Source organism: Herpailurus yagouaroundi, unplaced genomic scaffold (genome assembly GCF_014898765.1).
Source record: "Herpailurus yagouaroundi ecotype Mexico unplaced genomic scaffold, PumYag 141, whole genome shotgun sequence".
Classification (NCBI taxonomy): domain Eukaryota; kingdom Metazoa; phylum Chordata; class Mammalia; order Carnivora; family Felidae; genus Herpailurus; species Herpailurus yagouaroundi.
In genome coordinates, this window is record NW_024412396.1 from 57,555,606 (window position 1) to 57,580,937 (window position 25,332).

The 25,332-nt window shown below is 37.7% G+C and overlaps 1 long non-coding RNA gene across 1 annotated transcript; it reads right to left on the bottom strand.

Moving 5' to 3' along the window:
* Window positions 1-18,893: 18,893 nt before the first annotated feature.
* On the bottom strand, window positions 18,894-24,051 carry LOC121031317 (uncharacterized). The gene is made up of 2 exons (XR_005790669.1): window positions 23,990-24,051; window positions 18,894-19,206 (listed from the first exon to the last, which is right to left on the bottom strand). It is a non-coding gene; the product is annotated as an uncharacterized LOC121031317 (long non-coding RNA).
* Window positions 24,052-25,332: the final 1,281 nt, after the last annotated feature.

Consider the following 25,332-nt stretch of genomic DNA (forward strand, 5'->3'; position numbering starts at 1 on the left):
AGTTGTTTCGCATACATTATCTATAGTCTTTACAACAGTGAAAGCCATTTTTCATCACAATTTTTTTTTTTTTGCAGATGAAACTCCAAAAATGTAACTGACTAGGCCAGCATGGGTATGGAATTCCAGAGTTAGTATTTAAACTAAAATACTTGGTCCCATCACCCATGAATTCTGCATCATTCCATTTTGTCTTCATAAATCCTTACCTGGTACATATAACATGTTTAATGAATCTGATTTTTATTACTTTTTAAAAAATAATATAGATAGTATAGTCAAAGAAGAAATACAATAAAATCAAGTAAAGCCAAGAATCTTAACATATTCATAATTACTTTTCACAAATATTCAACATAATGTTTCCATGTAGTTGGTGTTCAACAAGTATTTGCTGTCTTGCTAATAAATTACTACATTCAACTTTGATTGGAAAATGATAGCTATAATGCCACTGTGTGATTTTTATGTGCATAAATCTAGAAGAATGTTTGAGCCAAAAAAAAAAAAAATCTTAGATAATATAAAGTCATTATGTCTTCGATTCATTTAATCTGTGGATTGCCTTAAAATTATTATAAGAGATAATTAGCCATAGAACCAAAATTGAATTCAGGATCAACAATGTCAGTAGGTTGAAATCCAAAATAAGTGTAAAATTCATGTAAAATTCGTATCAGTCATGGTTTGAGTTATGGCTTTTTATTAACTTTTACTTTTCTTCGAATAAACGTTAGTAGTTCACTTGATTGGATGTTGGGGATGTTGTGTAGGGTGCAGAGGGTGAGTGGGAGCTAATGTTCATGTTCATTTAATAACATGCCCATTCATTTGGGAAGAAAATGGCCTCACACATGATTCTGCTTCTATGATAAATGGCTATCACAATAATGGCTGCCAATGAGCCGGAATTCCACCACAGCCAATGTCTGTGTCCACGCTGGGTTGCAGAGCCAATGAGTGTTGGGAGCAGTCAGAAAATGACTTCCGGGACAGGCCAGTTCTGTTACAGAAGTTCTTTCTTTACCAAATGGTATTCGTTAACAACTGGCTGAAGATGATGACTGCTGCTATCATAGAGGGGAATATGCATCCCAACAATGACGCATAGATAGCATCCCTCATATTAATGCAATTGTGACTCTTTGTTCAGTTACTACAGAGGTAAAGTCTCTTGATGATATGAGACACATTTAAATATTTTTGAAAACGGCACCGATTCTCAAAGAAATAAAGCCCCTAGTGTGTTTTTGTACAATTTTGACAGTTAGTCAAAACGTGATGGTGGCGTTACATAAAGCCAATATATCTATCTGTTTCTATTTCTTTAAGAAATGCATCTAGTATTATTTATGTGCACGCTTTGTAAAGATATTTGCATTGCGTAGAAAAGCAACAACAATTGTGTCCTTGGTTTGATTAGCCTGATTAAATAGAAGAATCTTTCAGCAAGTCAGTTAGATAGAATGTGTTGATTAATAGAATTTTAATGAGTATAAGCTTTGTCAAAAAATAACACTCAGAAGAGGAAAAAGGCAGATAAAATATTTTTCATTTATATGGCCTTCTTTGACCATAAAAGAAATCTTGTGGTCCGTAAATCCATCTACAAATATTTAGACAGTACCAATGATGCTCAAGGCGGGTTCTAGTTGCTGCAAGGAATACAAATAATTGTATTCTGTGTTACTTTACATGATGTGGTCACTGAACTTAGCAGAATATAATATAGTTTGTACAGTTAGGTAGTAGGTGATATTGGGGAAGGGGCAACTGACATTTTGAACAGTTTCTGCATGCTAAGCACTGTAGGAACTATATTTCTCCCTCACTCTAAATCTTGCCAATAGACATCATCTGTGGATTTTGAGATGCAGCAACTCAGACATAGCAAATGTAAATTCTTTGTCTACGTCTGCATAACTAGTCACTGATGGAAACAGTACTTAATTTCAGATCGTTCTTAACTTAAAGCCCATACTCTTAACGGTGGTAGGCAATTGTACACCATGGTAGCCTTTACTATTCTGTGGTTGAAAAACACAAGGGACGGAAGTGATGGAAGAGGAAATGTGAGTGGACCGTGATATTTTATGTTAAGAAAGAGGAAAAACTAAGAACGTGTATTTTTCATGGCTAAAATGGAGTCCCGGTGACTTATAATATTCACCAAAGTATTCACTGGTCTCAATTCTTTGCCTCTCTCCTTAGAGGAAATTCCAGTTCTAATCTCTGAGGTAGGTCTGCTTAATATTTCATATCTACACTTGGAAACATCAGCTTCTGTTTTGTAAAATCTTAGAGTTAATAGGGCCCCCAACCAAGTGTATATATTGAAGGTACAGTGTTTGTACCAAGGTCACACAGCTATTTGCCGCAAGTTTATAAAAACAACCTGTTTTTTCTTGTTTCAGAGAAATGATACTGTCCTGAATAAAATTTCCTATGAACTGAAGACCTAACTAACTTTGTAACACCTATGTAATAATTTTCTGAATGAACTTAATGAGTTAAACTATTAACTCTTAGATTCTACAAACTGCATAAAGATAATACAAAGACTCTAAAAAGCAACTATTATTATAAATATAGACTTCAAGTTAGGATAGTACTCACCAAGTTAAATGAATTAGAAAAGAGATAAAAGGAATATAATTACCCATAATCCCTCCCCTTTTCTTCATACAATTGCTTTCATCATTATGCTATAAAATTTAATAATGTGTTTTAATTTTTATAGAACTAGAACAGACCAATATTCTGTCATATTTATGAACCATAAGGTGCTTAGCCTACACTATAATTTTTTCCAGTTTTTTTCTATTATAAGTAATGCTGTTAGAAATATATCCATGCATAAATCTCTCACTCCATCATAGCCTCAAATATTTGATCATTTTGTAAAGATGTTTCAGGAAAGTGTTTACCTAAGTAATTTTTCCATGGATTTATAAAGATCTGGAAAATTATTAGGGATGCCTATCATACCATCACTAGGAAATAAGAAATCCTTTGTGTTAGAAGCACTGTTGTTCTAATAGAGTATCTGGATAATTAGAAGTGATATCAAGAGGCCTTTGGTTTGTTTTAATTCTTTCTCTCTAAAATTTTACTAGTGTAGCAAGTCCATTTTCCAATTTCATGCTTTTCATTCCTTATTAAATAAATTCAACTTCCATAATTTGTGACTTTCATCTAAAGAACTGGCATTACTTCATATTTTTTGCTTGTATTGTTATGTTTGGTATAAGGCTGAATGCACAATTCATGTAAGCACAGGACCAAGACCAAATATGGCCTAAGTACTCACTAAGAGAGGCACCTATTTGAACTGGGTGCGAGGCTGGCTGATATGAGCAATTCTCAGTTTATGAAACTGAGTAGTTTATGAAACCAGCAGACAGGTCTGAGTTCCATCATCCCCCCACACTCACACGCACACACACACGCACACACGCACGTCTGACTTCAGCTCAGATCATGATCTTGCCATCTGTGAATTCCAGCCCCACATCAGACTCTGTGCTGACAGCTCAGAGCCTGGATCCTGCTTCAGATAATGTGTCTCCCTTTCTGTCTCTGCCTCTTCCCCATTCGTGCTCTCTCTCTCTCTCTCTCTCTCTCAAAAATGAACAAACATTAAAAAAAGAAAAGAAAAGAAAAGAATGGAGCAATACTGGAAGAAAATAAATCAGGCAATGAAATGGAGAAAGAGGGAGGGGCATTGTTTGAGATGTTGCAGTTAAGAAATCCCTTACAGGGGGTGCCTGGGTGGCTCAAGTCAGTTAAGTGTTGGACTTTGGCTCGGGACATGATCTCACAATTCCTGAATTCGAGCCCCGGGGGGGCTCTGTGTTGACAGCTCGGAACCCGGAGCCTGTCTTCAGATTCTGTGTCTCCTTCTCTCTCAGCCTCTCCCTTGCTCGCACTGTCTCTCTTTCTCTCAAAAATAAATAAAAACATTTAAAAAATTATAAAAAAAAAAATAAAAAAAGAAATCCCTTACAAAGCTGGGGACATTTAAGATACATTTAAGTTCCAGTGAAAGAAATAAGCCAACCATCTGACGAGCCTCTAATATAGCATGAACAGCAGGCTCAATGTCCCAAATTTGGAAATATCTTGGGACATTTGAAGGACAGAGAGAAAGCCGGTGAGACGGATAGGATGTGTGGTAGAATATGATCCCAGAGAGCTAAGCGGGTACCAGATCACTTTCAAAACGTGTAAGGTATTTACATTTGATTCTAAATTAGGGGCCACTGAATGATAGTGAACAGGGGAGTTGCATGTCCTGATACATGTTTTAACAATATCATGTACTGTTGTTTGGGGAATCAAATGTAGGAAGCAAGACAGAAAGAAAGCAGAACATACAGGAAGCTCTTTACTAGGGTCTAGGGAAGAGGTACGCACGTCTTGACCTGAGGTGGGAGTAGTGGAGACAGTACAGTTAATCAGGGTCGGATTCTTCTTTGGACACAACCCTTTCTGGCTGTGGTGTGCTGATAACCTGACTCTGTAATCAAGCAAACAGACCTTGCTGTGTGATGGTACCGATTTTTGTGCTGGAAATATTCCTACTATGGACGTATTCAAGCTATCATGGTATCTCTGGAGACGTAGCTGGGAAGAGATATGGGGAAGCAGCTCTCGTGAGCCATGATGAACTGGATTCAGCACACCCCTATTTGCGTGCCTTCTGTATTTTCCTCAGCTCTCACCTTCTCTCTTGGTTAGTATCCCACTCGTATTCCATCGCTGTCCTACCTCAGCTGGGATGGACTGTCACTGCGTGATACAAGAGATCTGTGGTTTGATCAGTATCTTACAAAGTATCTGTGGTTTGAGTAGGAGTCAAGTGATAATTCCCACACAAACAAAACGTGACATATGGCAAATGTGAGGCAAGGCAAATGTAGCAAAATAAAACTCCCCTTCTTTCTCCCTTTCATGACCTGAAGCTAGATATGGTTTCACGGCTACAATTACTCTGCTGGTGGCCGGTATTGTAACACGCCATTATGTATGGTTTCACCTATTTTCTGGCATCATTTACATTTTCTATTATTTTGTCACCTTCTCATCCTTGGACTAGCATGTCACACACAGAGTGTCAGGACTATAATGCTTCCTTGAAGCTCTTATTTCTAGAGGATGTAGACTGAGACATGTTTGTGTGGAAATAGGCATGAGCCCATGGGAGACCGACATGACTACGCTTGCTAATTGAATGGATGTGTGGGGCGATTGAGAAAGAGAGAGGAGTGCCCAACTTGTTTTAAATAAAATTTTTATTTAGAACAGTTTATACTTACAGAACAGTTGTGAAGATTGTACTGAAAGTTCTCATACAGTCCTCATCTAGGTTCCCTTTTCATTACCGTCTAACATGGGGCGTATGTCACAATGAATGAACGAATCTTGGAACATTGTTATTTAACTAAAGTCCAGGTTTTATTCAGATCTCCTTAGTTTTTATTGAATGTCTTTTTTGTCTTCCAGGATATGATCCAGATACCTCACTGCCTTTCATTGTCTTGTTCCCTTCGGCAGCATCATGGCTGTGACAATTACTCAGACTGTCTTTGTTTGTGATGTCCTTGAGAGTTCCGCCCAATTATTTTGTAGAACATTCCTCATTGAGATTTGTATGATGCTTGCTATGATTAGATCAGGATTGTGTGTTTTGGCAAGGACGATCACAGAATTAAAGTCCACTTTCATCTTATATCAAGAGTCCATACTATCAACATGACTTATGTTGACCTTAATTACTTGGCTGAAGTAATATTTCTCAGGGTTTTGTGCAGTTAATTTTTTTTATCCCCACCTCCTTTTTCCCCATCATACTCTGGAAGGAAGTCACTATTTGAAATTCAGACTTAAGGAGTGGGGGTACGCTACTCTACTCTACTCTACTCCCCCCCTGGGGGTAGAGTACCTACATAAAATGTTTGGAATTCTACTGGACAGGAGATTTGTCTCTAATTGACCATTTATTTAACTATCTAATCACTTACTTGTATCATTAGGAACTCATGGATTTTTTTTTTTTTTTATACTGTGGGTTATAATCTGATACTGTTGTGTCTATTTCCTTGTTCAGATCACTCCAGCTTTGTAATTGAGAGCTCTTTTAACTGGCTCCTATCCCATATTATGTTTTTTTGTTTGAGAACTTCCTTACTTTCAGGCACTGCAAGATGCCAAGCTCATCTTGTGTTTCCTGTCCTTGTCCTTAAAAATATCAGCCTTCTTTTGACGAATAGTATTACAAATCAAGATCTGGGAGCTTGACTTGCTAATTACTGCTGGAGTGTCTTTGCTTCAATGCTCTCTCAGCTGAGAAAGCAAGGAAAGACACATGTACATTAACATATATATATATGTGTGTTTGTGTGTGTGTGTGTCTAAAGTTAAAAATATTTTCAATGTTTATTTATTTTTGAGAGAGACTGAACACAAGTGGAGGAGGGGATAAAACAGCAAAATCATGCTCTCATGAGAGAGAGAGAGAGACACAGAATCTGAAGCAGGTTCAGCACAGAGCCCAATGTGGGGCTTGAACTCAAGAACCATGAGATCATGACCTGAGCCAAAGTCAGATGCTCAACCGCCTGAGCCACCCAGGCATCCCTTAAGTTAAATTTCAGTATAAGTGTAAATATCAATATGGAGTCCTTACTGATATTTCCAAATCAATCCATCAACACATGAAATATTTCAGCCTTCTCCCCTTGCTTGCCTATAAACTCCCACTCCAGCAGTGAGACATTGGTTTCTACCATCGGCAGATGGTACCTAACTAACTTACATCCATTTACTAAATTGTTCAGTTCCAGTATATATGTACATGTTTATATCAGTGTCTGAACTGTTAACCCATACGCCCATTGGGGAAAATTATCAACTAGAGTATAGCCCTCGTGTACAGTTTCTTTAGCCTTTAGTCTTACAGACACATTTCATTTCCTACACTAAGGTCAACACCTTTCTTCCCTACCTTCTTTGGTGAGGTTGTTGTATACATTTGAAATAAATATAGATTCTATTGTAACATTTCACAATTCATCCTGGTGTTCCTGATTTCTTAATTTTTTTTTTTAATTTTGCACACATTTTCAAATTTGTAACAACGCTTCGTACTTTAAAGTTCGATGGGTTTTGAAATATATCCACCATTATAATATTACACAGAATAGTTTTATCATCACAAATATCTGCTCTGTGTTCCTTTCAAATATCTTTCCATCTCTACAAATGCCTGGCAGTCACTGATATTTTTACCCTCTCTGTCGTTTTGGCTTTTCCAGACGGCCATATAATTAAAACCAGATAGTATGCAACCTTTCAGAATAGTTTATTTCAATCAGCAATATGAATTTAAGTTTTATGAATGGATTTTCTTGGTTTACTTGCTCATTTCTTTTTAGCAGTGAATAGTATTACAATTTATGGATGTACAACAATTTGTGCATACATTCACCTATTGAAAGACCTATTGGTTGCTTCCAGTTTTTGATGATTATGAATGAAGCTGCTATAAACATACACATACAGGTTATCATGTACACATAAGTGTTCAAATATATTGGGTAAATACCAAGTAGACTAACTACTGTACTGTATGGTAAAAATGTGTCTAGCTTTGTGAGAAACTATCAAACTGTCTTCCAAAGTAGCAATTTACATTCCTACCAGCAATGAATGAAAGAACCTGTTGTTCCAAATCCATGCCAGCTTTGGGTAGATATTGTCAGATTTGGGGATTTTTAGCCTTTTTAATAGGAGTGTAGTACTATCTCATTTTAATCTGCAATTTGTTAATAAAAACTTAGTGGTACATCTTTAATTATGATTATGTGCCATGCATATATCTTCTTTGTTGAGGGATCTGTCAGATACTTCGCCCATGTTTTAATTGGTTGTTTTGTTTATTGTTGATATTTAAGAGTTCTTTGCATATTTTGAAAACAAGTCTTGTATTAGATATTTTGCAAATGTTTTCTCCTAATCTGTGGCTTGCATTTCCATTTTTTTTAATTGCAATAAATTCTAACTTATCAATTTTGCTTTCATGGATCATGATTTTGCTGTTTTATCTAAAAACTCATCACCACATACAAGGTCACATAGATTTTCTTACATCTTCTCATACTAGAAGTTTTAAAATTTTGTGCTTTATATTCAACTCTATGATCAGCTTTGAGGTTTTTGTTGTTGTTTTTTTAATTTTTTGTTTTGTTTCTATTGTAAGGTCTGTGCCTAGTTCCTCACTGGCCCCCACAAATCTGAACATCAAATTGCTTCAGAATCACTTGCTGAAAGACCATTATTTCTCCATTGGATATTTTTGCTTCTTTACCCAAGATCAGTAGACTACATTTATATGGGTCTGTTTCTGGGCTCTCTATCCTGATACATTGATCTATGTGTCTATTATTTTGCCACTAGAAAACCACCTGGATTATGTCACTCCAAAGTAAGTCTGAACGTCAGGCAGTGAGTGACCTCCAATTATCTTCTTCAGTTCGGGTTGGCCATTCTTAGTCTTTTCCTTTCTCATATAAATTTGTAGAATTGATTGGTCAATACCTATAAAATAGCTTTCTGGAATTTCAACTGAACTGATATTAAACCTACAGAACAAATAGGGCAGAATTAACATCTTAAAATATTGAGTCTTCCAATTTATGAACACAGAACATTAGCAATATTTAGATCTTTTATGCCTTTCATTAGACTTTTGTAGTTTTCTACATATAGATTCTATTCATATTTTTTAGATATATATCTAAACATTTATTTTCAGGTACTATTATAAATGGTAGCCCCCCAATTGCAATGGGTCACTAATGGTATATAAGAAAGCAATTTGCTATTGTATGTTAATCTTTTATATTACAACATTGTTATACTCATTTAATAGGTAAAGGAGGTTTTTGGTGATTCTTTGGGATTTTCTACATAAACCATTGTGCTGTTATGCATAAAAACCATTTTATTTCTTCTTTTCTAACCAACATATTCCTTATTTTCTTTTACTGTCTCACTGTACTATCTATAACTTCTGATATAATACTGAAAGGAAATAAGAATGCTTTGTTCCCAGTGTTAGGGAGAGACTCTCTTACCACTAAGCATAATATAATCGGATGGATTTAGTATTGTTTTATCAAGTTGAGGAAGTTCCCTTATATGTATAGGTTTCTGAAATTTTTAAAAAATATTATTGTTGATGGGTATTGGATTTTGTGTAATTTTTTTCTGCATTAATTAATATAATCATAAGTTTTTTCTTCTTTAGTCTGTTGATGTGGTGAGTTACAGTGTTTGATTTTTGAATGTTGAACCAAACTGTCATCCTTGGAATATCTCATTTGTTTATAGAGTATAACATTTTTTATACATTGTCAAATTCAAGTTTCAAAAAAAAATTTTTAATGTTTATTCATTTTTCAGAGACAGAGAGAGACAGAGCACATGGAGAGGTGGGGCAGAGAGAGAGGGAGACACAGAATCTGAAATAGGCTCTGGGCTCTTAGCTGTCAGGACAGAGCCTGATGTGGGGCTTGAACTCGTGAACCATGAGATCATGACCTGAGCCGAAATCAGAGGCTTAACCAACTGAGCCACCCAGGCGCCCCTTTAAATTCAATTTTCTAATATTTTGTAAAGGAATTTTGGATCTAGGTTTATAAGAAATATTGATTTGTGATTTTGCTTTCTTGTAATGTCTTTGGTTTTGGTATTAAGGTAATCTTGCTCTCATAGAATGAGTTAGGGAGTATTAGCTCCTGTTCCATTTTCTACAATTTCCCAGTAAAAACATCTGGGACTGGTGCTTTCTTTGGGGGCTATTAACTGATACAATTCCCTTAATAGATACAAAGCTATTTCAACTATTTCTTTCTTTCTGTATGAATTTTGGTAATTTTTGTCTTTCTAGGAATTGGTACATCTTTTTCTCTTATTTTTAAATTTTTTAAACGTTTATTTATTATTAAGAGACAGTGTGTGAGCAGGGGAAGAGCAGAGAGAGAGGGAGACACAGAATCCGAAGCAGGCTCCAGCCTCTGAGCTGTCAGGACAGAGCCCGACATGGGGCTCGAACTCACAAACCGCGAGATCCTGACTTGAGCCGAAGCCCGACGCTTAACCACTGAGCCACGCCGGCTCCCCAGGAGCTGGTACATGGTATGTATTATCTAAGTCATTGTATTTATGGGCATAGAGTTGTTCATAATCTTTTATTATCCTTTTATGTTTAGGAACCAGAAGTGATGGATGGTCTTCTTTAATTTCTGATACTGTTAGTATTATCTTTTCTCTTTTTCTCTTGGTTAGCTTGGCTAGAGGCTTACACATTTTATCGATCTTTTCAGATGACCCGTTGATTTTCAAAGAAGCAACTTTAAAGCTGATACTTGTTCTTATTCTGAAGTTTACTTTGTCTAAAATTAATACCAGCCATTCCAGTATTCTTTTGATCGGCGTCACCATGTTATATCTGCCTGCATTCCTTTACTTCCATCCCAACAGTTTTAAATTTAAAGCAGGCTTCTTGTTAACAGCATACAATTGTATTTTTAGTCCAGTCTGACAATTTCTGTGTTTGAATTGGTATATTTAGATATTCATATTTAAGCAATTATGGATATATTTGGATTAAGATTTGCTATTTTTAACATTTTCTTTTTTTTATTTATATATGAAATTTATTGTCAAATTGGTTTCCATACAACACCCAGTGCTCATCCCAAAAGGTGCCCTCCTCAATACCCATCACCCACCCTCTCCTCCCTCCCACCCCCCATCAACCCTCAGTTTGCTCTCAGTTCTCAACAGTCTCTTATGCTTTGGCTCTCTCCCACTCTAACCTCTTTTTTTTTTTTTCCTTCCCCTCCCCCATGGGTTCCTGTTAAGTTTCTCAGGATCCACATAAGAGTGAAACCATATGGTATCTGTCTTTCTCTGTATGGCTTATTTCACTTAGCATCACACTCTCCAGTTCCATCCACGTTGCTACAAAAGGCCATATTTCATTTTTTCTCATTGCCACGTAGTATTCCATTGTGCATATAAACCACAATTTCTTTATCCATTCATCAGTTGATGGACATTTAGGCTCTTTCCATAATTTGGCTATTGTTGAGAGTGCTGCTATGAACATTGGGGTACAAGTGCCCCTATGCATCAGTACTCCTGTGTCCCTTGGATAAATTCCTAGCAGTGCTATTGCTGGGTCATAGGGTAGGTCTATTTTTAATTTTCTGAGGAACCTCCACACTGCTTTCCAGAGCGGCTGCACCAATTTGCATTCCCACCAACAGTGCAAGACGGTTCCCGTTTCTCCACATCCTCTCCAGCATCTATAGTCTCCTGATTTGTTCATTTTGGCCACTCTGACTGGCGTGAGGTGATACCTGAGTGTGGTTTTGATTTGTATTTCCCTGATAAGGAGCGACGCTGAACATCTTTTCATGTGCCTGTTGGCCATCCGGATGTCTTCTTTAGAGAAGTGTCTATTCATGTTTTCTGCCCATTTCTTCACTGGGTTATTTGCTTTTCGGGTGTGGAGTTTGGTGAGCTCTTTATAGATTTTGGATACTAGCCCTTTGTCCGATATGTCATTTGCAAATATCTGTTCCCATTCCGTTGGTTGCCTTTTAGTTTTGTTGGTTTTTTCCTTTGCTGTGCAGAAGCTTTTTATCTTCATAAGGTCCCAGTAATTCACTTTTGCTTTTAATTCCCTTGCCTTTGGGGATGTGTCGAGTAAGAGATTGCTACGGCTGAGGTCAGAGAGGTCTTTTCCTGCTTTCTCCTCTAAGGTTTTGATGGTTTCCTGTCTCACATTCAGGTCCTTTATCCATTTTGAATTTATTTTTGTGAATGGTGTGAGAAAGTGGTCTAGTTTCAACCTTCTGCATGTTGCTGTCCAGTTCTCCCAGCACCATTTGTTAAAGAGACTGTCTTTTTTCCATTGGATGTTCTTTCCTGCTTTGTCAAAGATGAGTTGGCCATACATTTGTGGGTCTAGTTCTGGGGTTTCTATTCTATTCCATTGGTCTGTGTGTCTGTTTTTGTGCCAATACCATGCTGTCTTGATGATGACAGCTTTGTAGTAGAGGCTAAAGTCTGGGATTGTGATGCCTCCTGCTTTGGTCTTCTTCTTCAAAATTCCTTTGGCTATTCGGGGCCTTTTGTGGTTCCATATGAATTTTAGGATTGCTTGTTCTAGTTTCGAGAAGAATGCTGGTGCAATTTTGATTGGGATTGCATTGAATGTGTAGATAGCTTTGGGTAGTATTGACATTTTGACAATATTTATTCTTCCAATCCATGAGCAGGGAATGTCTTTCCATTTCTTTAAATCTTCTTCAATTACCTTCACAAGCTTTCTATAGTTTTCAGCATACAGATCCTTTACATCTTTGGTTAGATTGATTCCTAGGTATTATATGCTTCTTGGTGCAATTGTGAATGGGATCAGTTTCTTTATTTGTCTTTCTGTTGCTTCATTGTTAGTGTATAAGAATGCAACTGATTTCTGTACATTGATTTTGTATCCTGCAACTTTGCTGAATTCATGTATTAGTTCTAGCAGACTTTTGGTGGAGTCTATCGGATTTTCCATATATAATATCATGTCATCTGCAAAAAGCGAAAGCTTGACTTCATCTTTGCCAATTTGGATGCCTTTGATTTCCTTTTGTTGTCTGATTGCTGATGCTAGAACTTCCAGCACTATGTTAAACAACAGCGGTGAGAGTGGGCATCCCTGTCGTGTTCCTGATCTCAGGGAAAAAGCTCTCAGTTTTTCCCCGTTGAGGATGATGTTAGCTGTGGGCTTTTCATAAATGGCTTTTATGATCTTTAAGTATGTTCCTTCTATCCCGACTTTCTCAAGGGTTTTTATTAAGAAAGGGTGCTGGATTTTGTCAAAGGCCTTTTCTGCTTCGATTGACAGGATCATATGGTTTTTCTCTTTTTTTTTTTTGTTAATGTGATGTATCACGTTGATTGATTTGCGAATGTTGAACCAGCCCTGCATCCCAGGAATGAATCCCACTTGATCATGGTGAATAATTCTTTTTATATGCCGTTGAATTCGATTTGCTAGTATCTTATTGAGAATTTTTGCATCCATATTCATCAGGGATATTGGCCTGTAGTTCTCTTTTTTTACTGGGTCTCTGTCTGGTTTAGGAATCAGTCATACTGGCTTCATAGAATGAGTCTGGAAGTTTTCCTTCCCTTTCTATTTCTTGAAATAGCTTGAGAAGGATAGGTATTATCTCTGCTTTAAACGTCTGGTAGAACTCCCCTGGGAAGCCATCTGGTCCTGGACTCTTATTTGTTGGGAGATTTTTGATAACCAATTCAATTTCTTCGCTGGTTATGGGTCTGTTCAAGCTTTCTATTTCCTCCTGATTGAGTGTTGGAAGAGTGTGGGTTTTCAGGAATTTGTCCATTTCTTCCAGGTTGTCGAATTTGTTGGCATATAATTTTTCATAGTATTCCCTGATAATTGTTTGTATCTCTGAGGGATTGGTTGTAATAATTCCATTTTCATTCATGATTTTATCTATTTGGGTCATCTCCCTTTTCTTTTTGAGAAGCCTGGCTAGAGGTTTGTCAATTTTGTTTATTTTTTCAAAAAACCAACTCTTGGTTTCGTTGATCTGCTGTACAGTTTTTTTAGATTCTATATTGTTTATTTCTGCTCTGATCTTTATTATTTCTCTTCTTCTGCTGGGATTAGGCTGCCTTTGCTGTTCTGCTTCTATTTCCTTTAGGTGTGCTGTTCAATTTTGTATTTGGGATTTTTCTTGTTTCTTGAGATAGGCCTGGATTGCAATGTATTTTCCTCTCAGGACTGCCTTCGCTGCATCCCAAAGCGTTTGGATTGTTGTATTTTCATTTTCATTTGTTTCCATATATTTTTTAATTTCTTCTCGAATTGCCTGGTTGACCCACTCATTCGTTAGTAGGGTGTTCTTTAACCTCCATGCTTTTGGAGGTTTTCCAGACTTTTTTCTGTGGTTGATTTCAAGCTTCATAGCATTGTGGTCTGAAAGTATGCATGGTATGATTTCAATTCTTGTAAACTTATGAAGGGCTGTTTTGTGACCCAGTATATGATCTATCTTGGAGAATGTTCCTTGTGCACTCGAGGAGAAAGTATATTCTGTTGCTTTGGGATGCAGAGTTCTAAATATATCTGTCAAGTCCATCTGATCCAATGTCTCATTCAGGGCCCTTGTTTCTTTATTGACCGTGTGTCTAGATGATCTATCCATTTCTGTAAGTGGGGTGTTAAAGTCCCCTGCAATTACCACATTCTTTTCAATAAGGTTGCTTATGTTTATGAGTAATTGTTTTATATATTTGGGCGCTCTGGTATTCGGCGCATAGACATTTATAATTGTTAGCTCTTCCTGATGGATAGACCCTGTCACTATTATATAATGTCCTTCTTCATCTCTTGTTACAGCCTTTAATTTAAAGTCTAGTTTGTCTGATATAAGTATGGCTACTCTTTTTGGCTTTCTTTTGGCTTCCAGTAGCATGATAAATAGTTCTCCATCCCCTCACTCTCAATCTAAAGGTGTCCTCAGGTCTAAAATGAGTCTCTTGTAGACAGCAAATAGATGGGTCTTGTTTTTTTATCCATTCTGATACCCTCTGTCTTTTGGTTGGCGCATTTAATCCATTTACATTCAGTGTTATTATAGAAAGATATGGGTTTAGAGTCATTGTGATGTCTGTATGTTTTATGCTTGTAGTGATGTCTCTGGTACTTTGTCTCACAGGGTCCCCCTTAGGATCTCTTGGAGGGCTGGTTTAGTGGTGACAAATTCCTTCAGTTTTTGTTTGTTTGGGAAGACCTTTATCTCTCCTTCTATTCTAAATGACAGACTTGCTGGATAAAGGATTCTCGGCTGCATATTTTTTCTGTCTAGCACACTGAAAATCTTGTGCCAATTCTTTCTGGCCTGCCAAGTTTCAAAAGAGAGATCAGTCACGAGTCTTATAGGTCTCCCTTTATATGTGAGGGCACGTTTACCCCTTGCTGCTTTCAGAATTTTCTCTTTATCCTTGTATTTTGCCAGTTTCACTATGATATGTCGTGCAGAAGATCGATTCAAGTTCCGTCTGAAGGGAGTTCTCTGTGCCTCTTGGATTTCAATGCCTTTTTCCTTCCCCAGTTCAGGGAAGTGCTCAGCCATTATTTCTTCAAGTACCCCTTCAGCACCTTTCCCTCTCTCTTCCTCCTCTGGGATACCAATTATGCGTATATTACTTCTTTTTAGTGTATCACTTAGTTCTCTAATTTTCCCCTCATACTCCTGGATTTTTTTATCTCTCTTTTTCTCAGCTTCCTCTTTTTCCATAACTTTATCTTCTAGTTCACCTATTCTCTCCTCTGCCTCTTCAATCCGAGCCGTGGTGGTTTCCATTTTGTTATGCATTTCGTTTAAAGCGTTTTTCAGCTCCTCGTGACTGTTCCTTAGTCCCTTGATCTCTGTAGAAAGAGATTCTCTGCTGTCAGCTATACTGTTTTCAAGCCCAGCGATTAATTTTATGACTATTATTCTAAATTCACTTTCTGTTATATTATTTAAATCCTTTTTGATCAGCTCATTAGCTGTTGTTATTTCCTGGAGATTCTTCTGCGGGGAATTCTTCTGCTTGGTCATTTTGGATAGTTCCTGGCGTGGTGAGGACCTGCAGGGCACTTCCCCTGTGCTGTGGTGTATAACTGGAGTTGGTGGGCGGAGCCGCAGTCAGACCTGATGTCTGCCCCCAGCCCACCCCTGGGGCCACAGTCAGACTGGTGTGTGCCTTCTCTTCCCCTCTCCTAGGGGCGGGATTCACTGTGGGGTGGGGTGGCCTGTCTGGGCTACTTGCACACTGCCAGGCTTGTGATGCTGGGGATCTGGTGTCTTAGCTGGGGTGGGTAGGCAAGGTGCACGGGGGCAGGAGGGGCAGGCTTTGCTTGCTTCTCCTTAGGTGATCCACTTCAGGAGGAGCCCTGTGGCAGCAGGAGGGAGTCAGATCCGCTTCCAGAGGTTTGGCTCCGCAGAAGCGCAGAGTTGGGTGTTTGCGCGGAGCGAGCAAGTTCCCTGGCAGGAACTGGTTCTCTTTGGGATTTTGGCTGGGGGATGGGCGGGGGAGATGGCGCTGGCGAGCGCCTTTGTTCCCCACCAAACTGAGCTCTGTCGTCAGGGGGCTCAGCAGCTCTCCTTCCCTTTGTCCTGCAGCCTTCCTGCTTTCTGAGCAAAGCTGTTAACTTATGACCTCCCAGCCGCTAAGTCGCGCTTGCTGTGGGAACACAGTCCGTCAGGCCCCTCCGCTTTTTGCAAGCCAGACTCGAGGGCTCTGCTTGGCCGGCGAGCCGCCCCTCCGCCCCGGCTCTCTCCCGCCAGTCCGTGGAGCGCGCACCGCTTCACCGCCCTTCCTACCCTCTTCCGTGGGCCTCTCGTCTGCGCTTGGCTCCGGCGACTCCATTCTGCTAATCCTCTGGCGGTTTTCTGGGTTATTTAGGCAGGTGTAGGTGGAATCTAGGTGATCAGCAGGACGCGTGGTGAGCCCAGCGTCCTCCTACGCTGCCATCTTCCCTCTCTATGTTTAACATTTTCTATTCATTGCATTTGTTTTAATTTTAATTTTTTTTCTTTTTTTTCTGATGTTAATTATGCATTTTATCTCAGTTTCTTAACATATCTATTATATGATTTTTAAAAATTGTTGGTTAGCTTCAAAGTTTGCAATATACATTTTTAAATAATTTAAATTCCTCTTCATATAACACTATACTGTTCCAAGAGGAGTGCAATTGACTTCAGAGCAGTTCCAATTCTTCCCTTCCCTGGCCCTTATGACATTTCTGTCATTCATTTCTCTTATCAACTGGCTATAATATCCAACATATGGTTACTAGCATTACTTTAAATAATGATTCTGTTTAGGTAAATTGACAATAAGAACATAAATATTTTGTTTTGTCATCATGTTTTTCTTTTTTAACACTATTCTTTCTTTACTGTAGATATGAGTTTTTAACCTAAGTAATTTTCTTTCTCCCTGCATCACTTCTATTTAACAATTTGCAGTGCAAATATGCTGGCTATGAAGTCCTATTAGTTTGTAATTTTCTGAAAAAGCTGTTATTTCTCCTTCATTTTTGAACTATAAGTTCACTGAGTATATCATTCTAGATTATTGGGTGTTTTTTTCTGTTCACTAATTTAAATATTTTACTGTGTTCTCTTCTTGCTTGAATAATTTCTGATGAAAAGTCCATGTTAATTTTTTAACTTAGTTCCTCTGTAAGTAAGGTACACTTTTTTCTCTCTATGTTCTTTAAAACTTTCTCTTTGTCTTTGGTTTTCTGCCATCTGTAGATGATACGTCCATGTGCCATTTGGGGTGGGTAACTCAATGGGTGGTGCCTGACATTCCTTGATCTATAATTTGGTATGTGTTATTAATTTCAGAAATTTCACAGATACCATTTTCTCAAACATTTCTTTGACTTTTTTTCCAACTTCCTCTTCTGACATTTCTTTTTTTTTTTTTTTTTAATTTTTTTTTTTCAACATTTATTTATTTTTGGGACAGAGAGAGGCAGAGCATGAATGGGGGAGGGGCAGAGAGAGAGGGAGACACAGAATCGGAAACAGGCTCCAGGCTCTGAGCCATCAGCCCAGAGCCTGACGCGGGGCTCGAACTCACGGACCGTGAGATCGTGACCTGGCTGAAGTCGGATGCTTAACCGACTGCGCCACCCAGGCGCCCCCTCTTCTGACATTTCAATAATGTATATGTTCCACCTTTGGAAATTGTCCAGCACACTCACAAGTCTTTGATGGTCTATTTTTTTCTTTTTCATCCCATTTTTTTTTTGCCTCTGTGTGTATCAATTTGGTATGTTTTTGTTGATCCTTCTTCAAGCTTATTCATTCTCCCCTTGGCCACATTGAATCTACCATTTTGTCAGCCCAAGGTATTCTTCATTTCTGTTATAGTATTTAACATATTAATCATAGTTATTTTACATTCCTTGTCTCATAATTCTGACATTTTCATATCTGAGTCAGATTTGGTACTTGCTTTGCCTCTTCAGACTGTTTTTTACTTGCCTTTGGCATGCCTGGTTATTTAGTTTTTCAAAGTTTGTCATGCTTATCAAGTAATAAGAACTTGGAGAAGTAAGCTTTTACTGAGAGGATTTATGTTAATCTGAATAGGAGTTGGGTTGTGTTTGGTATTTGCTCTAGCTGGAAGTGCCAGAGATTTCAAATTCTTCTAAATATCTCTATTTTGTCTCCCCTGTTGACTTGGGGCTTCTCTAAATCCTCCTACTCAGAGGGTCACCTGGGTGGCTCAGTTGTTAAGCATCCGAATTCGACTCAGGTCATGATCTCGTAGTCTGTGAGTTTAAGCCCCGCATTGGGCTCTGTGCTGACAGACCAGAGCCTGGAACCTGCTTCTGTGTCTCCCTCTCTCTCTCTCTCTGCCCCTTCCCCATTTTCACTCTGTCTCTCTCTCTCTCTCTCTTTCTCAAAAATAAATAAACATTAAAAAAAAATGCCCCTCCTCAGAATCATGCAGACTTTTCAGCTGAAAACCACTCTTACTACATTAGAGCTCTTTAGATGTGGTGGTAAGGTATGAAGAAGGGGAAAACATCTTTAATTTTATGATAATTCTCAGTCTTTTAGTAGACATGAGTCTCTGGGCTGAGGCCTTGCAAGTTTTCTTAGGTCCCCTTACCCCCTTTTATGAGACAGGATGGCTAGAGGGACTGACTAGATGAGTTCACACCCAAAGAGAAAAAAATAGCTACAAAAAGATGAATACACAGGTAAACAAAAATGTCCTTGACTTCAAGGATCTTCCATAATGGATTAGTATATTTACACATATCCAGCGTATTTGTTCACGCCAGGGTGACTTTGCGTTTGATGATGAGAAACAGTTATCAAATGGATGACTTTAATGACATCTGCTTTAAGAGGATAATGTTATCTTTTGGGTTGGTTAAGAAGCAGTTGTCCCTTCCGTATGCTTTTTTATCCAAGTATACATCTTTAAAACTTCAGCATAAATCACAGCCATGTGATAGAAGGAGGTTGGATCCTGAATTGTTACGCGGAATATCCACTCACCGAGGAGAATCACCTCATGGAACTGCTGTATGAAGAAAAATTACACTTAAGACACTGAAACTTGGGGATGTTTAAATTTAAATTCAATTCAATTTAAAGCAATATCATAAACTTAAACTACCAGTCAAGTGGAAAACTTACACTTTCCACAAGCTACAAAGTTATAAACCGGACTTTAAAAAATAAATCAAAGTACTTTAAAAAATAAATCAAAGGAGAATAAAATAAATCTAATGTTGGCCATTTAGAAAGTTTATTCTGTGTCTGGGAAGAGGAAAACTACCTGAAAATGCATAAAAATGTGTCTTTCCTCCTCCTCTCATTACTGCCTCATCAGTTCATTCAAAAATGTTTATGAGGTTACAACAAGATTCCAAGATAAGCAGTCTGAAATTTCAAAATTTGTGTTAACCAGAACACTGCATAACTATTCCTCTAACGAGCAAATGCTGAATTTAAAATCTCACTAGTGCCATCAATTACCCTCTATAAATACTCGTCTTGATCTGTGCAATCAGAGGCTGCATTTCTGATAAAATAAATCAACAGGTTTATAAAAGGCTGACAAAAATTATTCTCTTTGTTTATATAATTATGGATGATGTTAGTTATTTTATCAGTAAAAAAGTAATGCATGCTCTGCATAGATTTGGAAGATATAAATATGTAATAAAAATATCACCTTACAAAATTTAGCTTACTTAGTTCAATGTAATAATCATCACCAAAAGATTGTGGGAAAGGTTAAAATGCATAGATTTCAAGGAATGTATGGGTGGCTCTGTGAGTTGAGCATCTGACTCTTGATTTCCACTCAGGTCATGATCTAATGGTTCATGGGTTCGAGCCCTGCATGGGGCTCCATGCTGACAGCATGGAGTCTTCTTGGGATTCTCTCTCTCCCTCTCTCTCTGCCCTCCACTGCTGCATGCTCTCTCTTTCTCTCTTAAAATAAATTTATAAAAATTATCGACTTCTTGCTGCTGTATCGTAACTGCCAATAGAACTTTTAATCTGGTTACTAGGAAGAAGTCTAATGAGACTATCTGAACACATTTCTCACTTTGCCTTGGATCTTGGACTTAGCTTCATGTACTATCAGAAATGGTGATGATATTTCTTGGAAGATGGTGCTCTTGCCCCAGGGAAGGGAGGCCTTCTAGAAGGCACTCTGCATTCCCTTGTACCAGAGAGCCCAGGTTGTTTAACATTGAGAAGAGGACCATCCCTACCGCTATGTACAACCTAAAATCATTTTCAAAATATTCTCCTGGACCCATGCTATAAAAGTTTCTTTTGCTCGTAAATTCTTCAGATTGCAGGTTCAAGTTTTGTGGAGTGAGATCATAAATTCAATATTATGCACATTGATTTCTAGGTGCCTTTGAGACCTTGAAGTGTCTAGTCGTCCATGGTATATATGTCTGAAACTCAGAGGAAGGATGTGAACTAGAGATAAAATTTTGTGAGTCTTCTGAGTATAGAAGAGTTTGTGAATGGAGAGTATACAGTAAAAGGAGAATAAGCTTTGGGACTATTCCTGAAAGAGTTGCGTATTTTACTTTATTATTATTATTATTATTATGAGACAGAGAAAGAAATCACATGCATGCACAAACAAGTGAGGGAGGGGCAGGAACAGAAGGAGAGAGAGAATCTCAAGGAGGCTGTATGCTTATCTGATAGCCCGGTATGGAGCTCGATCACAGAATCGTGAGATCCTGACCTGAGCGGAAACCGAGAGTCGCTTATGCACCTGAGCCACCCGAGAGCCCCAAATGTCACTATTTTGAAAAGCGGTAGAGGAGATGGAGCCTACACAGCACATGGGAAAAGGAAGCCAGAGGGGAAGATGAACATTTAGAAGGGGAGTACAAGGTCCTGATAATGAAGGGAAGAGAAACTTTCAGAAATGCGTGAGAGGGTGAACTGTTGTAGTTGCTAAGAGCTCTGGTAAAATAAATACTGGAAAAATGCATTTCGTATAGACGTCTCTCAATAAGTAAGCAAATTCTCAGTATCCTTGGATCCTGTACTTGTGAATTCACCTAGTGTCTATGGCTTATTTGCAACCCCCCCCCCCAAACAATATCTACAGTATTTTCACTGTCATTTGTGGGTATGTGCAAAACTGTGGATATGCTGCAAAAAAATTATTAGCCTATCACCCGTGTTCCTAGCTGAGACTGAACAAGGCAATATTCTGCCTTCTTTGTTTCAGCTCTCATATCATAAAGTTGTCCTTTAGAAAGTTCTATCTAGTGCCACATTCTCATTTTTTGCTTTGTTGGTAGTAGTGGGGATGATTCTATTGTTTAAAATACCCTCCAAGCATAGTGCCAAAGGATTGTCTGATGTTACTTACCAAACTTGAGAAAGCTGGGATGTGCCTTACGAAGAAAACACATGTGTTAGACAAATTTCTTTCACCATTTTCGTGCTGTTTGTTGTGAATTCAATGTTAAAAAATCAACAATAATACTGAATAAGGTGTCTTTAAACCGAAACTACATTAAACAGGTTATGTACTGATCCATTGATGAAAACCTTGTAACCAGAGGCTTATAGGAACCTAATCCTGTATTTCTCCTAGGAATGGATGCCTCAGTTTCACCAGCTCATGTTTTATGGTGACATTGTAGAATGCAGCTGCCAAGAATAATGAGAAGCACATATATATACTAAATGAATTAATATAATTTTTAACAATTTTCAGTACCTATTTGTATGGTCGAGACAGAGAATTCACCATGACTATAAGAAGGCTAGTGTTGGGGCGCCTGGGTGGCTCAGTCAGTTGAACATACAACTTCGGCTCAAGTCATGATCTCACAGTCTGTTGAGTTCGAATCCTGCATCGGGCTCTGTTCTGACAGCTCAGAGCCTGGAGCCTGCTTCGGATTCTGTGTCTCCGTCTGACCCTCCCCCGTTCATGCTCTGTCTCTCTCTGTCTCAAAAACAAATAAACATCAATTTTTTTTTTTAAAAAGAAGGCTAGTGTAACTTTGATGTTATATTAAAATATTCTTTTTTATATTAAAATATTCTTAAAATTTACTGAAATCTCCTTATTTTAGTACAAGCTTGGATTTTTTAATAGCAATTTTAATTTCAGTTGAGAATTGGAAAGTATTTACCTTTCAATATTTTGTTTTTATTTGGATTAACAAAGAATGCCAACCAGGTCATTACAATTGTCTAATACTTTCTATATTCCATTGTATAGGTTTTAGTCTAAATAAAATTATTTGGTTTAGCCTATCATAGAATAGACTTTTTCCAATTCTGGATAAAGAGTATCAAATTCACCATTTGTTATTTATCTTTATCTCTTTGTCCTCTGATTGTTTTCTTATGAATAAAATGCAAGGGCACCTGGGTAGCTCAGCCAGTTAAGTGTCCCACTCTTGATTTTGACTCAGGTCATGATCAGGACATAGAGCCCCGCATTGGGCTCCGTGCTGGGTGTGGAGCCTGCTTGGGATTCTTTCTCTCTCTCTCTCTCTCTCTGCCCCTCCCCAGCTCTCTCTCTCTCAAAAATAAATAAATAAAATAATAAGATGCAAAAAAAAAATTGTACTATTGGATCCTTAAAGCTATTTTTAGCTATATTGTTCTGTAAAATCAATTTGGGAGCTTGTTTGAGGGACATATAGTTTAGTTCTAAAGGTTAATCTTATATAATTTTATTTATTTATTTATTTATTTATTTATTTATATTTATTGATTATTTTTTTGTTCTCAAGTTAGCTAACATACAGTATAGTCTTGGTTTCAGGAATAGATTCCCATGATTCATCACTTAACATACAAAATCCAATCCTCATCCTGACAAGTACCCTCCTTAATTCCCATCATCCATTTTCCCCACTCCCCCCACACCACCCCCATCAAGCCTCAGGTTGTTCTCTGTATTTAAGGGTCTCCTGTGGTTTGCCTTCCTCTCTGTTTTTATCTTAATTTTCCTTCTCTTCCTTATAGTCATCTGTTACATTTGTCAAATTCCACACATGATATGATATCTCTCTCTGACTGACTTATTTTGCTTAGCATAATACCCTCGGTTCCATCCACATTGTTGCAAAAGGCAAGATTTCATTGTTTTTCATCACTGAGTAGTATTCCACTGAGTACTATACTGAGTTATATATATATATATATATATATATATATATATGTGTGTATATATATATATATATCACATCTTCTTTATCCACTCATCAGTTGATGAAAATTTGGGCCCTTTCCATAATTTGAATACTGTTGGAAGTGCTGCTATAAACATTGCGGATGCATGTACCCCTTTGAATCATCACTCCTGTATCCTTTGGATAAATTCCTAGTAGTACAACTGCTGGGTTGTAGGGTAGTTCTATTTTTAACTTTTTATGAGGAAACTCTACACTATTTTTCAGAGTAGCTGCACCAGTTTGCATCCGCACCGACAGTGCAAGAAGTCGTTCATTAGTCAGTCTCTCTCATATTTACATTTGTCAAATTTAGATTTAGGGCTTAAGCAACTATGGTATTAACCTGTGGGAAATAATGGTAGAGTGCATGGTTTTGTTTTCAAACTGCCTTTTCCTAAATAAATGAATAAATAAATAAAAACTTATGAGAATGCTTAATATTCAAATAGATTCTAATGGAGTTGCCTGGGTTCCACAATGGCCGCGGTGCTCCAACACATCACAATGATCACAACTCAGTGTGATCATTTTATCGAGTCTCTGTGTTGACACTTAAACTTTCCGCTCAATACCCTTAGGATCTGGAGGCCATAGCTTGAAACACATGGAGACACTTACATTGAAAATCATGCTGGAGTCAGAAGATATGGTTTTTAGCCTAAGTTTTGCTACTTATTGTTGTGTGACATAGGTGAGTCATTTTTGTCACTGAGTTTAGTATTCTTAATTCTGAAATAAGAATCCCAGCATCTAAAAACATAGTCTCTGTGAAAAAACTTTTAGATACTGTAGAAACTGGAAGTATTCTTTTTTTTTTATTTTTTTAATGTTTATTTACTTTTGACAGAGAGAGAGAGAGACAGAGCATGAGAGGGGGAAGGGCAGAGAAAAAGGGAGACACAGAATCTGAAGCAGATTCCAGGCTCTGAGCTGTCAGCACAGAGCATAGCATGGAACTGGAACTCAAGGACCACAAGATCATGACTTGAACCGAAGTCGGATGCTCAACCAACTGAGCCACCCAGGCGCCCCAAAACTGGAAGTATTCTTGAAACATTGCTAGATATATGAATTTAGGCATAATCTAGAATATTTTTTTCCCAAAAGTATCAGTCTTATAAAAATATGGCCTAACTGCATATTTCAGGAGAGAGAAGTGTCTGTCTTCCTGAATATTAAGTCATTCTGATAGCCAGTTTTTTCAAAGAATATTTGGATTCAATTTATCCTTCAGTTGTTAATCAGGCTTGAAGACAGTGCTCTTTGGAAGAAATGTTTTGTAGTAGGAAAGGCAATAAAACTGATAAAAAACCAAGGCTGTTTTCTAGGGAATTTTAGCAATGATCATTGATTAATATCTCAGCTGTAAGTATTATAAACCATCAGGTGAATACCCCTAGTCAAGCTGGGCATCGAGGGACCAGAGCCAAAAATGAGGTTGTTTTATAATCCATGGCCAAAAGATCAGTCTCAGGCCACCAACACTTAATGGACTTTTTGTCCTTTTACTTGTTATTGTTTTCTCCTCCAAATGTAGTATAAAAAAACATTTTGTACCTTTCCATTTCTTTTAATATCCCCAATGAAGAGTTATTTCTGCCATTATGCCATTCTGCCCTGTGAATCTTCTTATTTGGCCATCTACTCTGATCACCTATTACATCTCCATAAAAGAAGCAAAATAACTACTTCTCTCTAGAGGTAACATCTTTATAGTGTTTCTTAGTTTGACATCCTGTGTATCAATCTTCTCTTCCTATCCTTCCAATTCACACCTAAATTCGTATAATTTGCTTCAGGTTTTAGAAACTACTCATTATCAACAACCAATGGAAAAAATAGGGCACACATTTTTCACTGTATTTCATAAATGAAAGCTCATCTGGTGTATTCTAATATATGCCTTGCCTATTCTTAGGATAAATTTCCCGTTTATTTACTACAGAGAGATAGCAGATAAG